This window comes from Ailuropoda melanoleuca, chromosome 15 (genome assembly GCF_002007445.2).
Source record: "Ailuropoda melanoleuca isolate Jingjing chromosome 15, ASM200744v2, whole genome shotgun sequence".
In the NCBI taxonomy this organism is placed as follows: Eukaryota; Metazoa; Chordata; class Mammalia; order Carnivora; family Ursidae; genus Ailuropoda; species Ailuropoda melanoleuca.
In genome coordinates this window covers 49239701-49259860 of record NC_048232.1, presented here as the reverse complement: position 1 = coordinate 49259860, position 20160 = coordinate 49239701, and the positions used below count along the sequence as shown (strand labels likewise).

At 38.9% G+C, this 20160-nt stretch overlaps 1 long non-coding RNA gene across 1 annotated transcript in view; it reads right to left on the bottom strand.

The window, feature by feature from the left end:
* Window positions 1-8071: 8071 nt before the first annotated feature.
* LOC117796400 overlaps window positions 8072-20160 on the bottom strand; it is a 72247-nt gene continuing 60158 nt past the window's right edge. Inside the window, exons 4-6 of the long non-coding RNA XR_004620886.1 lie at window positions 12620-12738; window positions 11198-11320; window positions 8072-8322 (exon numbers count right to left, since the gene is read on the bottom strand). This is a non-coding gene — a long non-coding RNA (uncharacterized LOC117796400). The remainder of the gene's footprint in view (window positions 8323-11197; window positions 11321-12619; window positions 12739-20160) is intronic.

Sequence of the window (20160 nt, the reverse complement as noted above, 5' to 3'; positions counted from 1 at the left end):
AAATTAAAAATTCAGTTGCACTAGTCACTTCTAAGTGCCCAGCAATCACATGTGGCTAGTGACGATTGTATTAAACAGCACAGATACAGAGCATTTCCTTCATTGCAGAAAATTCTATTGAACAATATTGCCCTTGGACTTCATTTGTGCCCATCTAGATAAAAGCATATAATATGTGAGAATTTTTAAATATAAAAATGGAGAAAAATACGATAAAATGGATATGACATAGACATTTTAAAAACATTAGTTATTTTATTATTTTATATAATATCCAGCTTAGTGTTTTATAGAAGAAGCCTAGTGATTAAGAATCTAAGTTTTGGAGACAAGCTGTCTGAATTCAGGTCCTGCCTTTCCCATGTCCTAGGTGTGTGACCTTGGACAAGTTATTAACCTAGGCCCTCATTTCCTGAACTGCAAAATATATTTAATGAATTTCTTAATGTGATGGTTAAACTCAAACGAGATAATGCTTGTTATAAAGGCATGTGATGTGATGAGCACTGGTGTTACACACAACTGATAAATTACTGAACACTGCATCTGACACTAATGATATACTGTAAGTTGGCTAATTGAATTTAAATTTAAAAAAAAAGGAAAAAAATACTAAGCACAATGTCTGACATTTATAAGGTGTCAATAAGTCATCGTTACTATTATTATTCATAGAAATGTAATTTTTAGTCCCAAAGTTCTAGTCACAAAATGTGTGCATAAACACAATCTAGCACTTTATTAAATGAATTGGACTTATAGGAAGCAAGCAGAAAGCAACTCATTCTTTCCCATTACTGTCCCTGTAAACCCATCCTGCTGAATTGTTCTTCCCTTCCGCTGGTTGAAATCTAGATGATCCCATAGCTCTTTGGTCACGTGAGTATCATTTCTAGGTGATTAAATGGTCTGGTATACTTCCATTCATAAGCTTTAATCTTTCATCTCATTCATCTCATCTCAGTTCTGGCTACCACTCTGAAACAGAAAGGTGGGCTTGGGTGGTCCCTGTTCCCCTTCTTCCCAGTTCTTACACTCTTCTTCATTTACTAGGCTTCCTCTGGATTCTCTGGGATGGAGGAGGTGAAGGATCAATGGGAGAAATACACTGAAAAGGTCTTCCTTGGCTCCATTGGCTCTCCACTGTCTCTGCCGTGGAAGACATGCTAACAGAGGCTCATGGCGGGATTCCAGGAGTAGCTGGGAGTGCCCACAGCGGTGGTGTGTCCATCTGCCAACCCCTGACACAAGTGATGCCTCCTACACTCAGTCATGTAGAGTTTCCTCCTCAGCCTCTGACTCCTCAGCTTCTCTCTGTGGGTGTCACTGCATCCTTCCATTCAGGGTACCTATAAAGATGATTAAAGCTCAGATCCCTATGATAGACTCCATATCTGGTTTTCAGAATGCACACATTTTTGTTCCACCATTGGTGAGAGAACAAACTTCCATTATGGTCCTCTTTTCTCACTCTGCTTTCTAAGAAATCAAGATTCATGTATAAATTTTTCATGTTTAAAATTTTTCAGATGCCAGTCAGATACAACAGTCTGCGTCACCTAACTGTCGGGAGACACAGGTACAGCTTTCTAGGTGGATCTCCAAAGCCCGCTTCATCTGGTTTGGTTGGTGGGGGAGCAGATGCTCTTCCTTCCTGTATACCATTGTGTGTGGTGGCGGAAATGCATAACCACTGACAAGTCTCTCTAAGGACATCTTTACCACTCATATTCTTAAAGTAGAGGTGATGAGCTAAACCTCACCCTTGTATGTGTCTGGGGTTCACACATCAAGTTTACAATGTCTTAGCCCTGAATTAATGATCTCTTCTCAACTAAGATTGGCCTAATTATACTTAGCATTTGGGCCCCTGATAAAATCCTATGACAACAGGAAAATCAATTTAACATTCTGTTACAGTTGTTCTCATGGAGGTTGTAAGATTGATATTTAGGTGGACAAAGTGGAAAGCAGTCAGTTTTCAGGGATTCAGAACTCATCACTTTGTGCTCAGGATATAGGGGTTGATGAGTGCTTCAGTGTATTTAGACAAGGAACAAGAGCAAAAGAGTATGTTTCAAAGGATCATACAGACTCTATTGTAATAAATACAAGGTTACAGTGTTTCTTCGTGAACCGAAGACTCTTCTTGTTTATAACATTTTTCTGTGGCAATCTGTCTTTTAAAGAAGCTGCCCCTGGACTCTGGCTTTTAATTTTCAGGACTAGTGTGGACATTTATCTCTGTTTCACTGATCACACTGGGTAGTAAAAAAACAAAAAAAATGTTGATCCAGTGACAAAGAAAAATGACCTCTTGTATTCCTTGGCCATAACAAAGCTTCTGAATTTAGTAGTTCTGTTAAACTTTACTCTCTTCCTATCTATAAGAGAGATGCCATGCTGTACTATTTCTGATTAACCATTTTCTCATTTCTCAGAGATACAGCCTGGGAGTGAGGTGACCCTCCAAATTAATGATCATTCTGTTTACACATAAAAAGAGAGAACATAAAAATAGTGACATAACATATAATATATAATAAATATTATAATATATATTTGTAATCCATTTTTAATGTTTTATAAGCACAGACTGATAGTATAGTAATGATAATCATATAAGTCAGAGATATTTTAATATATACAGACTGAATAAACAATGACAGTAAATCTCCACTGATTTAGATAAAATGAATACAGTAACTAAATTAATAAAATCAATGCTAGCTTCTACATATAATATAGTTATATTACTTTTATGTAAATTATTCTATGGTATTTAGAAATAGTTTACTGTTTCTAATTATAAATATTCCTTACAACTTTCCACTCTTTTAAAAATGCCAGCATTTTTTCATAAAGAAAAATAAGATGTAAAACCTAATTTTCAAATTGTTTTGTTAAATCCATGAGGATTTTCTATACTTGATACTCGTCATAGGGTTGAAAAGCGCTTTTAAAATGATCTCGTTAACTCTTAAGAAGATGAGATGGAATTCTTATCCATAGATTTGGGGAGGGGGCAGTTTAAGCTCCATAACTGCACAGTTATGAATAATTAAGGAGACTATTGTCAGGATTCAGGGATGTACTCCCACAATCCCCCATCCCCTAGGGCTGAACTGCAGGGGCATTTATGCCCCAGAGATCCCATGCCACAGCCCTAGGATTTCATCATTCAAAAGACTTTCAAATCTTGAACTAAATCTGCATGAAACCAGATGCAGCCTACTAGAACAATAACTGGTTGTTATGTGTCTTCTCCGTAGTGATTCCTGCCAACTTTGTATGTCATCACCTTCTTGGGCTTTCCTGACCAAACATATCATTTGTACAGAGTAATGTCAAGGGTTGGTAGCCATGGGCATTCAGAAACACCTAACTGGTACTAGACTTAACTCCTAGTGCATAATGGATCATTGTGCAATCTGTAGCCCGAAAGATAAATTGGAACTTTTAAAATGAAAATTAGCCACACAGGTTTTCTGGAGAGAAAATTTAGGACCTACTTACTGGCATCTCAGAGATGCGTCCAACTGTTTGCTGAGCACGCTGATCTCCATTGTGTTTCCCTGGTATTTGCCTCACCTGTCTCTTCTGACATGCAAACCAAGAGTAATAGCGTAATATTGATCTCAATCTTTCATACCCTTAGGAGTGTACCCTTCCATTTATTATTGCTTTTGCAAGCCTGCAATTACAAGGCTTTGACATTTGGGTAAAAGTAAATGCTACAGCAGAAATTATATGTTAATGATTTTCCAAGATCTAAATATTTAATATTCTGGTAATGTTTTCCCTGCTTGAATGAGATTGTGTGAGAATATTACATCACTTTAAAAAAATCTTCATGTAAACGTGTAAAATTCTTGTCTTTTTCTTTTAGGTTAGGTAGATTAGTTAATTTCTCATATATTTAAAAGAGGGGAATTTCTCATATATTCTAAGAGGGGAATTCTTCGATGCCTATCTTTTTTGCTAAGTGAGGCACAATTGCATAGTAATTAAGAATGTGAACTCCAGAGTTCTCCATGTGGTTTTGGATCTTGGCTTTACCTCTTAATAATGATGTGACCTCATCAATAAAATGAGGAAAATGATAGTACTGACTTCCTATAGTTCATTCACGCTATAAATACTTATTGAATGCTGTCTGTGTACCAGAAAGTTCACTAATCACCCAGAATAAAAAAGTTAACAACACCACAAGGTCATTGCCTTTCTGGAATTTACAGTTTTGAATAGTAAGTTTGTCTCCTGGGGTGCCTAGATGGCTCAGTTAATTAAACACCATATCTTGATTTTTGGCTCAGGTCGTGATTTCCAGGTTGTGAGATCAAGCCCTGCATAGGGCCCTGTGCTGGGCGTGGAGCCTGCTTAAGATTCTCTCTATCCCTGGGGCGCCTGGGTGGCACAGCGGTTAAGCGTCTGCCTTCGGCTCAGGGCGTGATCCTGGCATTATGGGATCGAGCCCCACATCAGGCTCTTCTGCTGTGAGCCTGCTTCTTCCTCTCCCACTCCCCCTGCTTGTGTTCCCTCTCTCGCTGGCTGTCTCTATCTCTGTCGAATAAATAAATAAAATCTTTAAAAAAATAAAAAAAATTAAAAAAAAAAGATTCTCTCTATCCCTCTCCCTCTGCCCCTCCTCGCCATGCTTGCTCACGTGTGCACTCTCTCTCTCTGTCATTCTCTCTCTCTCTCAAAAAAAAAAAAAAGTTGTCTCCTGATGACCACCTCGTTTGGTTTTATTCTAAATTTACTAATGAATTTAGATTTGCTGAATTATTTACACTCTGGTCATTGATAACAGATTAACATGCTTAGAACAAATGGATATGAATATACTAATTTATTATGCAATGGGTTGGGGGAATAATGTATAAAAACTTAAAGTAAAAAGGATAGAAAGTAAGACTGTAGGTAAACGTTATGGGTAGAGGAGTAAATAAAATATAAGAAGGGATTTGTATGAGATATTATAAATGAGTACATTTTCAATTTAATATACAGAGAAACCATAAGGAAAGCAATTCAATAGATTCAAGGTCTATGCTATCATAGCAAAAATGAAAAGCAAATATTCCTTTGACCTTGACAGGCTGAGATTAAGAGAGAATTGCAGCAGTCAAGATCACAGAGAGTCCAAAAGTAAATCTTTTTATTTTAAGCAGTACATTTGGAAATAAAAGAATAGAAATATGTGTTTGAAGAAGGAAAAAATTGTAAAAAGCAAGCTTTTCATGAAATCAGCTGCTTGATAAATTGGAAAAATTAAAGAACATGAATGATTCTTTAAAAGTTCATATAGCTGAGCTATATTACATTTGTAATTCAAAAACTTCTGTCTTCTCTGTTCCTTTGCAAGCCTGGTCTCCAGGAGATAAAATTAAATGATATAAAGCTGGTCTCTGAACCATTCAGACATTGTATCATGTTATTAAGTATATGCAAAATTTAAAATATGGTGGTATAAACCATAATTTTAAAAAATCAAATTATACTCCTTAAAGGAACTTACTATTAAAAATAGTTCATGTGTCAATTATATTGTAGTTTTAAGTGAATCAAGGAACTTACTATTTAAACACATTCCAAAGTGAATTCTATTGTAAATTCAAGCTAATTTTAAGTGAGTAAATTTGTTTTGTTATATGCAAAATTTAGGGGAGTAAACCACTAAAACCTTTTAAACATTAATTGAAGAATTATGAATAAATTGCAAATACTATGTTTGAAGAGCCTTTCTTTTCTAGAGGCACTCTGCCTCTGCTGCTTCTGTGGAACTGTTCTGATGGGGAAAGAGCCCCATAATTTCAAACCCTGAGAGGATGTCAGGGCTCCTCCTCCTCCTGCTTTGCACAAACAGGCAGCCCTCACTAATGAGACTGCCTCTCGAGATGGAGAAGGCTGCTGCCTTCCAGATAGCAATGACAAACCCTGGTTAGGACCCTATTAATTCTCCAGGCTACTTAAACATCATCAATCAAAAAAAAAAAAAAGACAAAACAAAAAAACAAAATAAAACCAACTGTGACACTGAATTATAAACATTTTTTAGCTGGTAAAGTATGGAGCTGGTAAATATGATCATTGGACAGTGACTGTCATAGGATTACATGTGCTGTGTGATTAGATATATACACTGCAAAATTGAGAGAGACAAGGTCAAAATACTTTGACGCTTTGAAAGTCTAGGGAATACTTGGTTATGTGTTGTTTGGGGCATTTAAATAGATGTTGATGTATAATTACAGAGGTCTGTGAATAACTTTTACTATTAGGGGAGCAAGGTGGTAAGCTTTTGCTATCTTCTAAAATAATATATGAAAGACTATAAAATGAGCCATATTCTGCTAGGTGAGAAGAAACCTTTGATGCACATTGAGAACCTCTATGAAGAATTTTTTAACTAGCAGAGACGATGTAGAGAGAGCCTCTAGTGAAGACTAATTTCAAGATGTTCTGGGATGGATTTTCAAAGTGATTGAATACTGGTAAATGTGCAAGTGAAAATTGTTCAAGTGCCATTTCAGCTACCTTTGATTAAATTACATGCAAGAGTTGTGTACAGATTAAACACAAATACATATTTTGTAGCCATGCGGCCTACCTCCAAACCTTGATGAATAAATAGGAATGCTTAAAATAAGTGACATTTGGGGGAAAAATAATTAGAAGAGTTTTTGGTACTGGAAACAAATAAAGACATTGACCAAAATAATTCACACTTAGTAAAAATACACCCAACACTTCATAGATGGTGTTAATCTCTCAGTTTCAATGATAGGTCTTCAAATTGCATTATAAAACGCAGTGAGCCATTCATTTCAGAGAGACTTGATGGATAACTAATCCTGAATGTACTGCGACATGATAAAAATACAGGAAGTTTTTACCCTTGGCCCAATATTTAATAGTATTGACTATGGAATGAGGAAAGTTTCATAAAGGAAACTGGGACTGTATTGTTTTTGGAAATGGAGTTTGAACAAATGTTCCAGAAACGTACCAGCTCTTTTTTTTTTTTTAAACATTTATTAATTTATTTTAGAGAAAGAGTGAGTGAGTGAGCGGGGGGATGGGCAGAGGAAGAGAGAGAAGCCTCAAGCAGAATCCGTGCTGAGTGCGGAGCCTGACATGGGGCTCAATCCCAGGACCCTGAGACTATGACTAAGCTGAAATCGAGTCGACCACTCAACTGACTGAACCACCCACGTGCCCCAAAATGTACCAATTCTTAGCCCTTCACCCAGTGTTCAAAGAACTTCACAGCGTGGTGCAAGCCTACTTCTCCATTTCTGTTTACCTGCACATCCCCTGTATCGTGAATGTGTCCTATTCTGTAAACAAGAGGAGTTGTTTATTGTCTGTTGTACATACTCCATAATTCTCACCTCCGTGTATTTGTTTTTTTGGGTTTTTTTTAAGATGATTATTTATTTATTTATTTATTTATTTATTTATTTATTTACGTGACAGAGAGATAGCCAGCGAGAGAGGGAACACAGCAGGGGAGTGGGAGAGGAAGAAGCAGGCTCCCAGTGGAGGAGCCCGATGTGGGACTCGATCCCAGAACGCCGGGATCACACCCTGAGCCAAGGCAGACGCTCAACGACTGCGCTACCCAGGCGCCCCCCATGTATTTGTTTGTCTGTGGTCCATTGCCTATCTCTGCATGCCCAGCCTATTTATGATCCAACTGAAATACCCCTCACCGGGAGTTCTGGAGGGACCATCTCCAGCTATTCCTGGTGGCTTAGCATTGTCTGCTTGTTTTACAGTTATTTGTGAGTACACTGTACCTTCCTGCACTACACTTCTTGAGGACAGTCTTTCTGTGATTGATCTTTCCAGGCTTTATGGTAACTATAACAACAGTACTTTCATAAAGAAGACTCATCATAAATAGGTATTAAATAAATGCTTGAATTAATAATTAGAAGAATTGTTACAAAAAATATTTGGGGGAAAATGCAAATTTTCATTTGTCCCTTACTGAAGTAGTTATTTCTTGTTATATAGCAAATTACCACAAAACTTCACAGCTTAAAGCAACACTCACTTACTGTCTTCCAGTTTCTGTGAACCAGAAATCCTGACATGGCTTCATTGGGTCCTCTGAGTGAGGGTCTCTCATGAGACTGGAATTAAAGTGTCAGTGAAGACTGAGACCTCATCTGAAGGCTTTACTGGGGAATGATGTTGGACTGAGCTCAGCCTCAGTTCCTTGCTGTCTCTTGGCTGGTGACTTGCCACATGGGCTTCTCCAACATGAAAGCTTGTTTCTTCAAAGCATAGAAGCTGAGAAGGCAATAGAATCTGCAACCAAGACAGAAGTCATAGTCTTATGTAACCTAATTATGGAAGTGACATCCCACTCACCTTTACTATATTCTATTGGCTAGAAGTAAGTCATTAGTCCTATCACATTCAGGTGGAGAGGATTACACAATGGCATACATACCAGAGGGTGAAGATCAATGGGGGCCATCTGGGAAGCTGCCTACGACATTTACTGAAAGGTTTTGTGCACACTATGTACTTTATAGTTCTTTTCTTTATATTATAGCTTGCTTTATATCGGACTTCTGAGTTTACAAAGGTTGTCAATTCTTTGAGGTCCAGATCAAATTCTACCTTCTTTTGAGTCCATATATTGAGGTTAATTCCTCCTTTCATTATTAACCCATAATACTTTGTATACTTTTCCATGGCTCACATTTTATTTTGAGTTCACCATCATAAGTATGGCCAGTTCACCTGCCATAATTGTTTTCCTATAGACAAGGGGAAAAATATACAACATCGAGATCAGCAGACTTATTTTCTAAAGTCTATGTCTCTTGCTAATAGAATTATAGCTTGAGTGAAAAGATAATAAATAATGGGAAATAAGTTTCAGAGAAGCTACTAGAGTTGAAAAACATTGTCATTTATCTTATAAAATTTAGAATTAAAAGAAATAATCCAGAAGTGACACCTAACACAGTGCCTGACATACAGGTGGAGTTCAGTCAATGGATGATGCCTTCCTTTTTACTTTTTCGCTTTTGTTTTCTCCCCTTCCCAACATTTCCCCTTGCCCCCCCCACCACACACACACACACACACACACACACACACACACACGGTTTGAAAATGCTGATTGAATTATAATACCAGGATTTGTCAGGTCATTTATTTAATCTTTCAATAAGTTTTCAAGCAATTATTGAGCATCTTCCAGTACCAGGCATTATTCTACATATTAGAAATATAGCAGTGAGCAAATTGAAAATCTTTTCTTTTAGTGGAGCTTACATTTAAATAAAGGAGACAGGTAATAACTAATTGAGGCAGATGGCAACAAGTACTGTGAAGAAAAATAAAGTGGGGAAGGGGACAGGAAGGTGAGGTGGATACTCTTTTATGCAGAACGATAAAGTGACATTTCAGTATAAACCTGAAGGAAGTGAGGCATTAAACCATGTGAATATCTGGTGTAAAAGAGTTCCAGGAGGATGGAAGAACAAATACAAAAACCCTGTAGTGGGATCATGATTGGTGTTGGGGCAACAGCAAGGAACAGCAGAGCTAGACTAGAATAAACCAGGGGGAAATGGTAAGAAACAGGTTAGGCAGGTACCTTGGGGGTAAAGAGTTAGGTGGTAGAGCAAATCATGTAGAACCCTGTAGCTCATAGTCAAGACAGAGTCTTCATTCTCAATAAGAGAGGGACCTACTGGAGTTCTCAGGGGAATAATATGGCCTGACAAATATTTCTGGAGAATCACTCTAGCTGTTCTATAAGGAGTAGAATTTAGGAGGCAGAGATGGAAGGAGAGAGACCAGTAAGTAGGCTACTGCAACACCTCTAGGGAAAGGTGATGGAAGCTGCAAGTAGAGACAATAGGATTTGCTGATTAATTGGATATGGGCTATAAGAAAACAAGGAGAAGTAAAAGCTGCCTGCTAGATTTGGCCCTAGACGACTAGAAGAATGGTGTTATTATTATCTGAGATGGGGAAGACTTTGAGAGGAGCTGGTTGAGGGGGTGGCGGGGAATAGGTAGCTTAGTTTTGGACATGCTACAGTCGAGATGCCTTTTGGACATTGAAATAGAGGTTTCAGGTGGCAGGTTAGCTCTGTGGAGTTCCAGAGAGAGTTTGGGTGCCGCAGATTTGGGAGGATTCGTCATCAGCTTGTGGATGGCATCTAAGAGGTCAACCAGGGACTAAATGTGGACAGAGGTGAGAGGAGTCCTGGGCCTAAGTCCTGCAGCTCCCCAGTGATAAGGAAGCCTCCTTCACCTGGAATGGTACATCCTACTTCAGCAACTCTTTGGCAGAGCTGCAAGCTTTTGGTTCTCCAGAGGAGGAGGGCTCCCTGCCTACTCAGTCGGCTGACTGGAGGTGCTTTCTCCTGGGAGGATGGAAACAAAGCAGGGTGAGAAAGAGCCTGAGGCAAAAACCTTGGCACAGGGGACCCGTAAAGGGGAATTATGTGGCTTGCTGTAAGATTTTTGTAAAGATCAGCCTTGGGCTGAGAACCCCTACAGGATGGCTGCGATGGTAGATGGAAATGAATACCCAGCAGCCTGCATTTTTTACAGGATGTAAAAAATAAGTATTACTGGCAATATCTGTGAGAACGAAAGTTACAGACAATAAAAAGTTTTAAAGTAACAGTAAAACTTAGAATAAAAAATAAGATAGATTAAATATAAAGATTAAATGATACAGGAAACTAGATTAAATAATTGACCCCGTCTCTAGCCCCCCACACACAAAAGGAAAAACATAAGAAAAAAGAAATTGGAAGGCAGCCAGCAAGCCATGAGCTAAGAGCAATTAAGATAAAATAAAATTTAAAACTGAAGGTCAGAAAGAATAAAAGAATAACCCAAACAAGCTGAAGTGATTAAAAAAAAGAAGAAGAATGTAAACAATGATTTCAAAGCCCAGGAGGTTAACTAATCAACACCAGTTGAATTAAATAAGCAGGAGCACACAGTCCAAAGACCAACTCCAGAGAGTCCCTTAAAATAAAGTCCAAAAAACCTGCAACACCTTTTTTGTTCTATGGGCTGTGTTCCACAGGCAGCTAGCTGCCTTCTGGGCAGAGCAGGAGCCTTGACTTTTCTCTCCATACCCCTTCTCTCTAATCCCGGCATCTTTACTCTTGGGTTCCAAGGCTCATACTCTCCTCACTCACCACAGGAATGTGTCGCTGGTCGCCATCTGTCTCAGCTGTGGCTGTATCCTCTGGCTATGACTGATGGAGTAGAGAAGAGCACCCGATCCAAATTAGATCAAGCAGAGTTTCTTTCCTAGAAAGCTGGATTTGTGACCAAAACTCAGTTAAGTCTGGCTTCTTTAATGATATGGCAATAATAATAGTAATAAAAGTAATAAATAGTATTTATTGAAGATTTATATGATAGACAGTAATCTTTAAATAAGTTGTCTCAGTTAAACTGACATCAAAGAGGTTAAATAACTTGCCCAATGTCATGCAGCCTAAATGGCAGAGTTAGGATTTAGACTCACCCCTGTCTGGCTCTGCATCCCACGATCTTAGCTTCCATGTGTACGGTCTCTTTTGAACAGAGAAGATAGGAACTTGGGATGGCCACCTTTGCCCACATGAACAGAGAGCAAAGAATAAATTGGCAGTAATGCGCATGAAATGGGAGAGGGAGAGTCTTAAGGCTCTCTTTTGAGTCTAGGCTCTGTTCTACTACATGTCATAAGCAAAGCCTGCTTCACCATAACAAAATTTCCCCATTTTGGGTTAAGCTAATTCCATTGAATCTCTGGAACTTTGCAACCAAGTATTCTAATATTGGTCCTGGTCCTTGACAGACAAGGAAGGCCCTCAAAGCTCCAAGCTTCCCTTGTTTGCCATGCTTCTCCTGCTTGCGGAGGTGGGGGCGGGGGGAGAAAAGTAGCCTCTCCTGTTTGGCACCCAGTCCCCATTCTCTGTCACTCTCTTCCCAAACTGTGGGTCTTTTGAGTACAAAGACAATTAAGAGGCATTTTGGGTGTGTGTGCTCCTGAAAACACTTTAAATATTTTGCAAATGCCAGGTCTTAATAAAATGTTTGTTTAGGTAAATTGTTATGATAATGTTTAGATAGTTCCTTATATAAATGTGGTTTCTTCCTAAAGTATATATTGGGCATGATTAAAAGTCTGTCTTCCCTTGGAGCACCTGAGTGGCTCAGTTGGTTAAGCAGCTGCCTTAGGCTCCGGTCATGATCCCGGGGTCCTGGGATCCAGCCCCACACATGGTTCCCTGTTCAACAGGGAGTCTGCTTCTCCCTTTCCCTCTGCCCCTTCCCCTGCTCAAATAAATAAATAAAATCTTAAAAAAAAAAAAAGTCTGTCTTCCCAAAATCAAAAGGTCACATATTATAGGATTCCATTTCTATGAACTCTCCGGAAATAATCCTTAGAGCTAGAAAACAGATTGGTAGTTGCCAGGGACTGCAGGAAGGGGGAAATGGTGAATGTACTAAATTCTTGGAATTGTTCACTTTATAATGGTTTATTTATATAATGTGAATTTCAATTCAATTATTTACAAAATTAACAAAAAAATTCTAAATTCGAGAAGAAGAAAAAGAAAGACTACCTTCCATTCAGATGGTAATTGTTTGAGCCTGAAGTCATTGTGTTGAGGACTCTTGGTCAATTCTGGGCATGGAAGCAGGGGGCTTCTTGACCATTGGCACATTACAATGTTTTCTTCATCTGAAATATAAAAGTCAGAACTCTTACTGAGAGAGCATGGAACAGCAAGATTTACTTTGTTCCATTCCCACAAGATAATCTTTATGAATTATAACGGAAGACTTGAAGAGAATGAAATTGTCTTCTATTCTTTATTACTGTAACTTATATGATGTCTTGAGAAGTTCTGTGGGTCACTACTTTGTAATATCTCTATTTCAAGAAGTGCATCTCTAAGTCACTGAGTGTGAAAGGAAAAGTAATTTTTGCCACCACTGTAAATAATCTTGAGGTGAAAAATGAGAGGTCAGGTGACCTCAAGAGAGGATCAGACAGTGCTTGAAAATGGCAAACCTCTTTGCATTGGTCCTTCCAGGATGTAGACAGTATGAAAGCTCTGCCTGGAACTTTAACAACAGTGAAAAAGAGTGTCTTTATCATTAAAGGCTAAGAAGTCAATGAAGGTGACTACGTAATGTCATCTTATGTATAAAACAAAGAGACATTACTAGAATACCCTATTCATGGATGCCTGTCTCTTAGAGGTCAACTTCTCACCCATTGAATCAGAAAAGGAATCAGTTATTACTTTGTGAACCTGGAAGGGGATAAGGACCCTCCTTGATTTTTGGACCAAAATTCTCCTAAAGTTATTCCTTTCTTGGTATTCTTGGACATTCTTATTTACAAAGTTCAGGTGGCTTCTAAGTCTTGGCCAAGTTCATATTTATCAAACAAAATAATCAGGATGAATCATAGACTTTCAGACCTTGAAAGCATGCAACTTCCTTCTTTGCAGGGAAGGATCCAGAACATGAGATTCAGAGAGACTGACAAGCTTTGGCTGGGGCAGAAGAGAAATAGTGGCCACAAATATCTCCTACCTGATGCTGCAGTGTCCCCTTTAGAGCCTAGTACTTTGGGTCTTTTAAGATTAGAACTTTTTTTTTTTGCCTAGCTTAATTGGGAGATAATGAAGATATTTGAAGAGACCTCTTTACTCCTTAAAAAAAGCACTATTTTGTATTACCACAATTCAACAATAAATTTCATAGGATCATAGACCCATGGAACTTTCAAATCTTTCCCAGGGTTCTCCCTGCCCAGCCCTTTCTCTGACACAACACTTCTTGAATGCCATTTCTTCTAAGAGGTTGTCTGGTCTCTGCCTCAACATACTTCATGAAGCAGCACATTTCATTTGTGTGTGTGTGCTTGTATTCTCTTCTCAGATGAAAACAGAATTAAGATCATAGCCTATATGCATACTTTAGTCTCCTTTTTACAATTCATATGCCAAACATACTTTTTATATTGACACAAAGTCTTCATTGTGGTTATTATAAATGGTTTCATATATAATTTTCTGAATCAAAATATATATAACCATGCCTTAATTTTTTTTACTTTTCTAAGTAGAATTCAATCCTGTTTTGGTTTGGACGGTTTGGTTATTAGACGATGAAGAGTTCAAGATTTAACTTCCACTCCTTGACTCTAATTGTAGCTTCTAGAACAGCATTGACTAAATCTAACCCCTCTTCTATGAGATAGTTCTTTTCAGTGTTTTGAGGGAAAAAAGCTATCATGTTCCTCTTAAAATTTGTCTTTTCCAAGGTAAACATCCTCAGCAATTTCAATTGTTCCTCACAAGTTGCGGTTTCCAGACCCTTCACAGGATTGTTTGTTCTCCCCTGGATAAGCTCCAATTTGTCAATGTTCTTTGTAAAGTAAGGTGCTGGAATTAATTACTGTAATAACAATAACTGTAACAATAATAACCGCCATTTATTAAGTGTGCACAATGTTCCAGGAACTGGGCTAAAGCCTTAGCTCATTCATTCCTCACAAAACCATCTAATGTATGTGTTATTATCCTTACTTTTTTAGATGACCAAATCAGTTTTAATATGTTAACTGACTTGTCCAAGGTCACACGGAAAGGAAGTACAAAGCTAAGTTTAAAACATGCTCTGTGTTTGAATCACTTTGTAATGTTCCAGAATTTTCTGGCAGTGCAAAATTTAGGACCTGGATGTTTAACTTTTATGAGAACACTTTAAGACTCCATATCTTGTTTGGTGACTTCATGTTTATAGAAAGTATGACAGAGCTCAGTTCTTCCAGGACAAGCTTAAAAACACCAATTTATTCATTTGTCAAATATTTATGGACTGTCTACATCCTGCCAGGCTCTGTTTTAGAAGGGGACAGCACAGAGACAAGCAAGGTAGACAAGGGTCCTTCTGTTATGGGGTTAATATTCTGTTGAGGGAGGCAGACATTCTGCAAGTAAATAAATAAGTAAGTATGGTAACTTCAGGTAGTGGTAAGTGGTATTAAAGAAAATAAGACAAAGCAATGTGCTAGAGAGTCATGCTCTTGAGGTTCAGGGGAGAGACAACATGAGATTCGGTGATCAGAGGAGGTCTCTTGGTGATATCTGGCCTTAGGCCTGCATGATGAGAAGGAATCAGCCACATGAAGATCTGAGAATCTGAGAAAAGAACATTAGCTTCAAGGAAGGCAAGAGCAAAGGTCCTGTGACTAGGATAAGCTTAGTGAGTTCCAGAAAAATAAAAAGGTCTCTGTGGCTTGGGGTGCCTGGGTGGCTCAGTCGGTCAGGCGTCTGACTTCTGCTCAGGTCATGATCCCAGGGTCCTGGAATAGAGTCCCACATCAGGCTCCCTGCTCCCTCTCCCTGTGCCCCTCCCCCCTGCTTGTGTGAGCACACACACTCTCTCTCTCAAATAAATAAATAAAATCTTAAAAAAAAAAAAAGCTTCTGTGGCTAAAAGCAGAGTGAGGGATGGAAGAGTGGAGAAAGCTAACTTCCAAGATTCAGGCAGGGGTGGGTCCCATTAAGCCCTGTAGCCCATGCAAAGAGTTTGGATTTTTTTCTAGGGGTAATGGGAAACCTACATTGGGTTTTAGGCAAAGAAGTAGATTGATCTAATTAATCTTTTACAAAGATGACATCACTGCTGTGTAGAGAATGGTTTGTAAGGGACAAGACTGAAAGCAGGGAGATGCATCAGGAGGCAAGCTATCACAACGGTCCTGGTGAGAAATGATGGTGGATCCCGTCAGATGGTAGCTGATCCCACTGTGACTCACATCAGTGGAGAAAAACGGGTAAGTTCAGAAAAAATGGAGGAAGGGTGGATAAAAATTCCTGGTAAGTTGAATGGAATATGGTAAGAGATCGAGAGAAATTGGCTTAACTCTTAGATTTGGGGGCTGTTAGGAGGGCCGCGAGGTTTAGCACACACAGGTCTGTAGGGGTGTGTGTATGGACCTCTGCATACTTTGTACAGTCCATTTACATATATTCACTAATTTATTTCTCACGTGAATCCTACAAGGTAGCTAGTATTTCCCCAAGCTATGTATGACAAAGAAACTAATTTAGAGAGGCTAAATAACTTGCGTCAGGTCTTGTAGGTAGTAAATGGGAAAGCTAAGATTTGGACCCAGGTGTGCCCGGCCAAGAGCAGTGCACTTTCTCCTGTGCTATAGCGCCGCCCCTCGAGTTCTGTCAAGACTGCAGCTTGCCCCGGAGGTGAGACAGAGTGAAAGAATCCCACAGCAGAACATGTCCTATTGTCACGGTTTGATGTTGCCAGGCCTCCCTCTGGTTCCTTGAAGCCTATCTCCATTTTTAGAACTTTATGTCTGAGAGACGTAGGCACACTGGGTGGAGTCAGAAGTAAATGCAATGATTAAGCAGATGGAGAAAATGAGTTCTGAGAAGGATGAAAAGATTGCCGCTTAGCTCAGTGATGACTAAAGGAGACATCAGCCTATAAGTATTTCAGGGGTGGAAACAGCAGGAAGAGAGGATTTTTTATTTTATTCTTTTTCAGAGAGTAGAGAAGAATTGCATGAAGGGACAGGCAAAGAAGAGAGTTCCTGAATTTCCTCTTAACTATGACGTTCGTGGCTTGCCCTGATTTTGTGTCTGAATAGTCTCACCAGAGGAATGAGCTATGATTGAGGTACTATCTCTCTAGAAAGGCATCAGGATCCACAGAAGACTTTCCTTTGTCCTTTTATTCATTCATTTGGCAGATATTTATTAGCCCTCTACTTTGCAAGAAGAGGGGTTTTTTTTGCCAAAATATAGGTGGCCATTTTGAATATTTTTATTTTACAATGATATCTTTTTAAAATGAGCTAATTATTATCATGGCAGGTCCTCCACAATGATTGTCTATCTGCGATCAGAATTACTCATACACTGAAATATATTAGCTATTGTAGTGTTCCAGAGTCTTAAAGGAGTCTACAGAGAAAGGATGATGCTGTACCATGGACCCTTATTGCCTGAATAACACTACATCCAAAGAATGAAGAGGCTTAAGTTTCAAACACAGGCCAGTGATTCCCTTGCATTTGCCACAATGTATGTTTGTCTGCACATTTGTTAGTGAAATAAGAGAACATGGCCACTTGATAACACAGGAACAACTGTCTGATACAACGTGTGCATTATTTTCCCATTACAGTATGAACATTTTGTATATCAGGCTGCAAAGTCAGAGAGCCTCAGTTTATCTGCTACATACGGGCTGCTTGCAAAAGCTAAAGCTGCTATGGGAAAGGCTTCTTAAAAAGCACACCTGTCCTTTTCAGATAATTTTGAAGTATCATATTCTTTTTCTGTTGTTTTTGGCCCCATGCCCTTGCTTCTCTAGCATGGTTGCGAGGCCACCCTGCAGCCTGAAGGTTAAAGAGAAACCCAGATGGATGTGTCCTCTTAGTGGGCTTTTAATACACTCCCAAATGACACTTTTTTTCTCGCGTGTTGCTTATAAAAGTTACACCTGCAAAAATGGGACTGAGTCCAGTAAGGAAGGACATAATATTTTGCCTGAATATATAAAAAATGAGTGGAGCGTCGTCTGTATCGCTGGCTCTGGGCAGTCAAGTGGGTAAATGAGCATTTGTTTCCTGTACACCATCTTTGTGTTGAAAATGAGTCATACACTCACGGAAAGAATGGCACTATCTTCTTTTGTCTAGTTCTGTATGCTTTTGTGGTTACTGAATTTGTCTTAATGGGAATCTTGATTGTTTCCTTTTTTGAGGCAAGTTACTAGAATTTATTTTTAATTGGATTAGGATTAATTTAAATATATTGTCCTTGATTTGTAACTTGATTCTCAGCCAGGATATACAATTACAGGAATTTTCTACAGGAGAAAGTTTTTTTCAGTTCATACTGTCATCTAGAAGCATAGGTTGGTTCCCAAATGTTTCAACTGGTTTCCTTTGAAATAGTAATAAGAATAATGTGTTCAGTGTCTAGTCTGTACCAGCCACTGTGCTGTTTGGTTTTTATAGATTATTTCTAATCCATGCAATATGCCCAAATGCAAGTATCAGTAGCCCTTTTTTATAGCAAAGGTGAAAACAAGTGACAGAGAGACTAAGAAACTTGCTAGAAGTCACAGAACTGGCCAGTGATTGAACTTGAATTCATACCCATTTCTGCCCTGCCTCCTTGAAAAGTTCATTTGATGTCAGGTTTGCTTCAATTCTTATTAGAAAGAGGGAGGTTATAAAGTAAAAAGATTACAATAATGCTCTCCCCATTTTTATAAGAAAATGATTTTGTAGATTAGAAATGTTTCAGGTTTTTCCTTAAAAAAAGGAGGCTCAGGTGCCCTTGGATACTGGAATAGCCCCCCATGATTCAGGAAACTCTGGTTCTCATCTTGGTTCATCCAGCTCTGAATGGCCTTGACCTTGAGACTCCCAGGTTCCAGATCTCAATGAGTATTCTGTGGAATACACATATGAATTTTAATCCTATCCTGTGTTCTTGGAGGAATAGCATATGGATCAGATTCTAATGTAAGCTTGTGTGAGAATTTCCAGACTGATGGAGGAAGGGGGAACAGACAGCAGAGCAGCACTAAATTTTATGGGGAAAAAAAGGAACAAAGGAAAACGAAAACTTCTGAAAAATGTCAGCAGAGGCTGTGATATCTAAAATTACTGCTGGTAGGGAACAGAGTCAAAGATATTGTCATAGTGCCGTGTGGTGGTAGATGGGAGCTACACTTGTGGTGAACACAGCACAAAGTATAGAGAAGTTGAATCACTATATTGTGCACCTGAAACTAAAGTGACATTGTTCATCAACTATACTCAAAAAACTTTGATATAAATAAATAAAATTTTAATGTACTAAATACATGGAAATAAATACCATGTTAAAAATAATTTAAAAATAAAATAAAATTACTGCTGGGCTATCTGCAATTATAAACCATTATTTCAGAAAATCCGGTAGAATTGCTAGCATCTTAGGGCCAGAAGCTTGGAGTGGCCCAGGTTTGGTTATTAAGGACAGTTTCAGACACTTTTCCCTCATTTCTTCTTGGCAACCAGAGGAGGGCCCACTTCTGAGGAGCTTACGTTTAAGTTCCAGATTTTTGCTACATACTATTTTTGCCTTTCCTTTTGCTCTATTAGCTCTGTTTCCGTGTTCACACAAGAGTCCATGTGACACCACCGAGTGTGGGGCAAACTCCGGTTTGTCAAATTGTCGAAGGACAGTGTCTCCAGTCTGAGTGTATCACATGGATCTGATTTTGATTGTTTATTATATACATTGACTTGGATTCATTAAACAAAGCGAATTTTTCCAAGAAGGTCGGTCATGGCCATGTAACAATCTATGCCTGATGTTATTTGGCTTCCTCACTTCCATCTTCCCCATATTCCTCCAAGTGCAAATTGGAGAGAACTACCCATTATCTGTTTTTCTATTTTTACAACTTGGCATTCACTTCCTCTAGCTACCATATCTGATTGAGGAGCGGGTGCCAGCCCGGCGCAGTGACTGATGCAACGGGCAGAGCCTCTGCTCAGGAGGAAATGAATGAATTCCCTCCTCTAACTGTCAGTCAGGGGAAAGGGCAGGGTCATGCTCAGCCAGTCCTTGCCCATTCCTACCCACCTGGTCATGCCTTCCTTGCAGATGACAGGTCTGTTCTCTTTCTCATCTGCCACATCTGTATTTCCTTCAAGGGCACTTCTGAAGAAAGACACTAGTGTCATCTTTGTGAGCCGCACCGGCACTCTCTGATCTTTCACTTCTCAGATTTCTCTGGCATGTTTTGTCAGGTTGGACTGTCAATGAACACCTACTTGATCACTTTGAAGATTTTATCATTTATAATGCATTCAGTACCAGTACTGGAAATTGCAAGTCAAACTGGCTTAAGCCGAAAGATTAATTGGCTCACATAACTAGAAGTTCAGAAGGTGTCAGGATTGGTTTGATCTAGGGGTTTAACTGCATCACCAAGAACCTGGTTTCCTTCCTTCTTTCTGGCATTCAATGGTATCACTTTCATGCTAAAGCTGTTGTGCTTTTGTGGTCCCGTCATGACTGCTGACAACGATCAGGTCTGCATACTTCCACTTTCC